Below are 7,849 nucleotides of genomic sequence, written 5' to 3'. Positions count from 1 at the left end.
TTTTGTATTTTTCTTCCATATTGATTGCCACAAAAACACTCTAGAGAAAGCTACCATTAAGGCAGCGTGGGATACTGACCCACTGATAGACAGGATGTTGCTGTGAGCAACATTCTTTGAAAATTGCAGACATGAATATTTTAATACTAATATGGAAAGAAGGGTGAAATTTATGGTGGCACTAGAGTCTAAAATACACAATTCACGTTTATATATACTGGATATTTTCCTACCTTCTTTGGAGTAAATTAGTGATTTAGAGAGCATAGTATCTCACACATACACGTGTCCACACGCATACACACTGGGAGGACGTGTATACCAGAAGCTTTGCTGTAACTATATTCTAGGGACTCATACAGGGTGAGTTAACGATATTCTTTTGCAAACTCAAATTATTTTATTGCAGTTCACATGCTGAATTCTGCTCTATAGCAAATACTGTTTAAGGACCCTCCAGTGTATTTAGAGCACTTAATATAGCTGAATGATTGGTGAGAGTTGACAAGGGAACATCTACTTTTGAAAACTTGCAAATCAATCTGTAGCACTTCCCTCAATGTCCATTTCACCCACCTTCTCCTTTAACTATTTTCTCTTCATGCTTTTTTTTTTCTCATTTGCATCTTTTTAGCTTTAAAAACTAAAATTGTGCCGGACGCTGTGGCTCACACTTGTAATCCCAGCACTTTGGGAGGCCGAGGTAGGCGGATCACCAGGTCAGGAGATCGAGACCATCCTGGCTAGCATGGTGAAACTCTGTCTCTACTAAAAATACAAATAATTAGCTGTGTGTGGTGGCGGACACCTGTAGTCCCAGCTACTCGGGAGGCGTGAACCCGGGAGGCAGAGCTTGCAGTGAGCGGAGCACTCTAGCCTGGACGACAGAGCGAGATTCCATCTCAAAAAAAAAAAAAAGAAAAAGAACTAAAATTGTGGTTGATGGCATAATCAAGATTGAAGAATATTATTGCCATTTCTGTTACTTCCCTTCCCAGAGTGCCCCATACTTTACCACACCAGCCTTGCTCTGTCCCCTTTCCCAACATCCATTCTTTTGTACATATGACTTGATTTAAATTGTCCCAATTTTGAAGTCACATTATAAATAAAGTCTGTCCTACAATAGGCTGCAATTTAAAAAAAGAAGAACCCTCAATATAAAACCTTTTGTGTGTGTGTAGAAGTGGGGATAAATTCCTCCAAATTATTGGGCTGGAATAATCCCTATAACCTCGTCTGCGGTTTACACTGACTGGGTAAGATGATTTCTGTGCTATTTAGCTCAGTTACAGGCAAATTTAGTTTCAGGAACTAAAATTTGTGAACATTGGAATGTTTCAGGTACTAATACCTACATTTTATTATCTTATGATGAGCAGTATGCTTAATTAAGGTGAGTAGAATTGACTCTGCCCGAAAATAGGAGTAAATGGTTATCATTAGGTAGTTTAATTAATTCTAGGGATCCAATTTTTTCCCCTAAAAATGCATGATTACTGTCCTATTTAAAAGTAAAATTCAAGATTTCTTTTTTAAAAAATGTCCACACACATCCATGGAAGAAAACATAAAGAAAAACTCCACACAAAATCTGTATAAATAGATGGGCTGTTAAAGAATTTTCCCCAGTCCAATCCAAATCTCAAATTCCTTTGAAGCTGTCATAGTAATATGTCGCGTAATGTTTGAGGTAGCTTTTTGAGGCACTTACTGCTTAAAATCTTTTCCAGTTAGGATTTGTACACAGATGTACCAAACTATTTCTAATTTTTAGAAACTTTATGAAAAATAAGTAGAAATGTATTGATGTTATTGCACTTTTTTATCTTTAAGTTAAAGAGAAAATTCAGGTGCCATGGTAAGAGGCACTGTTGAGTTTTACAGTCAGTTTGTGGTGTGATATCTTTATTTTAAACAACTACGCAAACTATTGGTAAGTGAGCCAGAGCTTCTGAGTTTGATCCCAGAGCTGTCATTAATTTCCTCTGCTGTAATAAATATGTCATCTGAGCCCTGTCTTCATCTTCTTATCAGTAATACCAGAATAAGACTGTAGTACTTACTGACCTCAGAGAGATAAAATAACAAGTATTGTAATAGAAGAAATATACGTTTAAAATGTCTGGAAGATTACCTGGCTTTAAAAAAAAAATATGCTAGATAAATATATTATATATATTCATTTTTTAAAAAAGTTCCCTTGTGATTATCACAAAAGACAAGCCATGTATTTGTGAGCTAAAACTGAACTAAAACACTTTATTTTAGAGTTTTTTGGTTTCCAATACAAAGTCTTAGGAAAGCAATTAGACTCCTACCCTGTTGAACAATCCTGATATGTGTGAGATTTTCATTGCATAAAAAAAATTGCTTCTGTTATTCTCAAATGATACCCTGAAATTGGAAGATTTTGTGCATGTATTGAAGAGTGGAAGCTCTATTGGTTAAAAATATATTTAAAGACAAAGCAAATAAATAATTTTAACAAAGTTAATATAATCAATAAGACAACAGAAGACAGTACCAAGCTATTAAATGCATTAAGGGACCTCAAAATTCATTAGGCCATTCCACTCCCTCATTAAATGGTATTTGTCCTTTAGAAGTGTATCTTATCCAATATCATCAACAATAACTTATTTTAGGGATTATAATAATTCAAGTCTTTTCTCCTGTGACATTCACTCCTTTGTAGCTTACCAACAAAGTGAATTAATTCTTCCCACACAAAGAAAACATCATATTTCAAGGAACACAAGTTTAGTGTTTATATATAGTCATACAAAACACTCTTTGACTTAAAGATTTTTGTGTTTAAATAATTTCTTGCCTGGAACTAAATAGATATTTAGTTCCTATATATCAGATATAGAGATATTTTGTAAGAGACCATTTTAATAAATTTTTCCTCAATTTAACTTGTGTAACTATGGATAAACCAGATGTCTTTGCAATTTGAAATTGGTTTATTAACTACAGTGAACTAGACTTGAAAGCTTCTTTATATCTAAAGCAAAATAAACATAGCATATTGATTAATTTTGATAGGTTTTAAAGATTATTTGAATTTTCTCTAGTATAAATTATTATTTTGGAGATATTAAACATATGTGAAATATACATATTTTATTAGTATTTATGCTTCTTTATAACATAAAGTATTAATGACAAAGAAATTATTGAAGATAGGAACCTTGGCTTATTGACTCTTTTTAGCCTTAGCACCACCTATTTTATAGTATTATTAAACATCTATAATACTTCTGTTGAATGAATGAATTATTCATTTTGGATTATGTGTATCAGTTAATATTGGAAGGTTTAAACTACATGTGAATGCAATATGGGTTCCATAAAATAGACAATTCAAAGGCCTAAAATATATTTAAAAATTCATATTCAGGAATAATTTTAACTTCTGCAGAAATTAAACTTATTCCAGAATAGAATGTAGTTGCTTTTTAGAGAATGGAAAAAAAGATAACACATGGAGGGTCAGAAATTTTCAAATCTTAATCTCCAATTTGTTACCTACTAACTATATCGCCCAAGACAAGACACTGAACCTCTCATTTTACCCAATTGTGGGATAATAATACTTACCTACATTACATGGCTATTGTGTTCATTAAGTAGACAATGATTGCAAAGCTCTCTGAAGATTGTAGAATACATCATAAATCCTAAGCCAAATTCTCCCATTCAATACCTTCTACTGGGTTATAGACACAGAGAATTCTAACTATATTAGAAAAGTTTGTGAGGAGTAACTGATCATGAGTCTTTGTGAGAATTTTTGTTGGACAGAATGTTGTTATACAATTAAAAATTATTGCTTGGCATATAGATCAGAGCTAATGTTCCTCAGTTGCAGAAACAAGCCATACAACTTCTAACAATCAACAAATGGTTAATGAATCCGATTTGAGATTCGTTAGGTTACTCCTTTCTGTCCACCCGCCGAGGAAGCATCGTTCAAGTTTCTCTTCCTACTACTGTCATGTCTAGTCAGAGTTTCCGAAAGAGCCCGAACAACTGCAGAAACTCTTCATTGGACGGTTGGGCTTTGAAATAACTGATGAGAGCCTGAGGAAACATTCTGAGCCATGGGGAATTCTGAAGGACTATGTGGTAAGGAGAGATCCAAAGATCAAGTCCTCCAGGGGCTTTGGGTTTGTCACATATGCCACTGTGGAGGAGGTGGATGCAGCCATGAATGCAAGGCCACACAAGTTGGATAGAAGAGTTGTGGAACCAAAGAGAGCTGTCTCAAGAGAAGATTCTCAAAGATCAGGTGCCCGCTTAGCTGTGAAAAAGATTTTTGTTGGTGGCATTAAAGAAGATACTGAAGAACATCACCTAAGAGATTATTCTGAACAGTATGGAAAAACTGAAGTGACTGAAATTATGACTGACAGAGGCAGTGTCAAGAAAAGGGGCTTTGCCTTCATACCCTTTGATGACCATGACTTCGTGGATAAGACTGTCATTCAGAAATTCCATACTGTGAATGGCCACAACTGTGAAGTTAGGAAAGCCCTGCCAAACAAGAGATGGCTAATGTTTCATCCAGCCGAACAGGTCAAAATTGTTCCGGAAATGGTGGTGGTAGTCGTGGAGGTGTTTTTGGTGGGAATGACAACTTTGGTTTTTTGGGAGGAAACTTCAGTAGCTTTGTTGGCAGTGGGGATGGCTATAATGGATTTGGTCATGATGGAAGCAATTTTGGAGGTGGTGGAAGCTACAATGATTTTGGCAATTATCACAATCAGTTTTCAAATTTTGGACCCATGAAGGGAAGAAACTTTGGAGCCAGAATCTCTGGCCCCTATGTTGGTGGAGGCCAATATTTTGCCAAACCACGAAACCACGGTGGATATGGCAGTTCCAGTAGCAGCAGTAACTATGGAAGTGACAGATTTTAATTACTGCCAGGAAACAGCTTAGTAGGAGAGGAGAGCCAGAGAAGTGACAGGGAAGCAATAGGTTACCACAGATTTATGAACTCAGCCAAGCACAGTGGTGGCAGGGCCTAGCTGCTACAAAGAAGCCATGTTTTAGACAATACTCATGTGTATGGGCAAAAAACATAAGGACTGTTTTTGTGACTAATTGTATAACAGGTTATGTTAGTTTCTGTTCTGTGGAAAGTGGAAAGCGTTCCAACAAAGGGTTTTAATGTAGATTTTTTTTTTGCACCCATGCTATTAATTGCTAAATGTAATTATGATGATAAATAAATGTGTCATTTAAAAAATTTTTTGATTTGAATATTGTGGTTAGTAGTTAAAAACTGATATATGTCGAATGAATTTAAAATACATTTAGCAATTATATTCATCAGATGACTGATAAATTAGAATTAGAATCTGTTGTGAGTTGCTGAACACCCCAAATTAGAGTATCTTAAATAAAGCGTATTATTTATTCTCAGTGCCATGTGCCCCCACCAAGAATTCTATTACTCTCAGATGTATAGATATAGTGGTACAAGTTAGCAGTCCTATAGTGTCTTTAACAACGTACACCTAGAGACTGTTAAAATACGTAGCCATATCTTAAGATGTAAAGAGCTACAGGACATCTACAAAAAGAAAGAAATTACAGATGATTTTTTAAATATAGTGCTAAATATTTGTCATGTGATAAATTAAGGAAAAAATCAATAATAAATTAAATAGTAAAAACTGGTTCATTTATTCTTACTGAATTACTTTTCCCAAAAAGAGCTATACTCTTAGAGTGATGGATATAGAAGTCTAGGTCAGAAAATTATTAAATGAGTAATTATAATTGAAATCCACTGGAGTGATTCTAATTGGATGGTTTAGTTGGCTAACATATTATTTTCTCAAAGATATGGTAGATGTGCAATTCTGGCATCAGAGAACTGGCTTTGATATGTTCCATTGTTCTACATACGATTCTAGGCTTTAGTAACCTGTCTTAGATATAATTTGTTTATTGTGCTAATGAAATTAACTGATTAGAGATACTTGATGGGATAATGAAAAATTTATTACTTCCACTGGGATTGAAGTTAAATCAAACCAGGACAAGAGGAAAAAGTCTTATATTTATTGAGCAGCTACTGTGTGCCACACATGCCTGGTACCTCTTCACATGTTACTCATTTATTTATGACAGTACTCTTATGAGGTAGATGTTATAACACCTACCCCATAAGACTACTGTCATAAATAATTCATAATTTATTCAACTAAACATTTGGAAGTATAAAAATTTTAAACTATCTGAATAAAATCTGACAGCATACCAAATCACATACCCAGAATTCATAGGCAGATACATTGGACTCCCACTGAGTATTCCTTCTATTACCATGACACATCCCAAAAGAAGTCTGGTAACATAATTTCTATCTTTGAAGACACCTCATAGATGTCAATAAATAGCACACATATTTTACAAATAAAATAAAAAATGTTAAAAGTCCATAATTATAATTATCCTCATAACATTTAACTAGTACAGTAGTTTAATAACAGTTCATTTTTTTAAAAGTACATAATTATTTCAGTATTAACTTTAGGCTTATTTTAGAGTGGTTCTTTAAAGGTAAAATAAAAGGAGGTATTAAACATTTGTTAAATATCCACACTTAGTCACACATCAATCAGCAATATATAAATGTCTATCTTTAAAATTTAGAAATATTTGTTTGGAAAATATTTATACTCAGGTTTAGAGAAAGTGTCTCAAAGTAAGCCCAGTCGTGTTGTTAATGGGTGAGTAAATTGATACTACCTTTTAGGAGGGAAAATTAGCAATACTGCAAGAGTGTTAATTATTTCTCTACCCTTTGAATAATGCCCTTTGCATTCTGTTCAAGGAATCTGCTGTATGGCAAATAACTGGAAAGTAGAAAAGATTTATATACAAGGTTAGTCATTGAAGCATTATTTAATTAGTAAATATTATCAGAGTTACATATCCAAAAAGTGATAAACAACTGTCTAGATTATAATATAGCTATGTTGTGGTATATTGTTGTATTGTTAAAATTACGTTTTCATACTATTTAATAACATGGTGAAATGCCGCACAGTGAATTGGAGAGCATGCCAAGATCTTGTAAATAATTTGGGGCATTATTTTTAATGCCAACAGTTCCATAGAGTATTACACAAGAAGTGTCATTCCCAGGTTATAGCACCATACTTTCACCAAAGGAAGAGGAATTAAGAAACAACTTCTTCCTTTCAGTATAGCTGTATGTATCAGATTATAAGGATCTTTGATTTCTTCACCTAAAAATGGTTTGGCTATTACAACATTTTATTCTGTATATATTTAGTAGTTTAAAAAAGACTGTGTCAAGAGTTTGAAATTTTTAAAAATGTTGTTTCTAGTCTTTTGTGGTTGATATTTTTTTAGATGAACTTGCTCGAATAATTTCATCTTTTTCCTTGTGCCTCGGTTTCCACAGTACAAGACAAAGACATCAATGATAAACTACCTCCCAGGGATGCTTCTGAGCATTAGCTAATGTTTGTAAAGCCTCCATAGAGAGTAGGGGATGAATAATGAAATAGAATCTCAATGTAGTGTTATCATTCGCATTTTTCTCATTAGTCTCTGAGAGGCTTCATGCCAACTTTAAGCGTTTCGGCTGCCAGAATGAAGGGTTTCTATTTTAATTTTGCCTGGAAAAGTGAGCGTTGCTTTAACATCTGGGGTTCACCCCGGCATAATTCCAATAATGCTTCTATAGAATCAGATATGTGAGGTGTGATGGCCAGTACCACAAAGGAATTCATATCTAATTTTAGGCCTGCTGTTTCAATTTATAATTTAGCTTACATTTTAAACCTATTAGGAAAAG

At 34.0% G+C, this 7,849-nt stretch overlaps 1 pseudogene; it reads left to right on the top strand.

Annotated features, from left to right (window-relative positions):
* The first annotated feature begins 1,684 nt into the window (after positions 1-1,684).
* LOC105538061 lies at positions 1,685-4,928 on the top strand (annotated as a pseudogene).
* Positions 4,929-7,849: the final 2,921 nt, after the last annotated feature.

This window comes from Mandrillus leucophaeus, unplaced genomic scaffold (assembly GCF_000951045.1).
Source record: "Mandrillus leucophaeus isolate KB7577 unplaced genomic scaffold, Mleu.le_1.0 Scaffold184, whole genome shotgun sequence".
Lineage (NCBI taxonomy): Eukaryota > Metazoa > Chordata > Mammalia > Primates > Cercopithecidae > Mandrillus > Mandrillus leucophaeus.
Note: the sequence above shows the minus strand (reverse complement) of the source record. Positions and strands in the feature narration are given on the sequence as shown.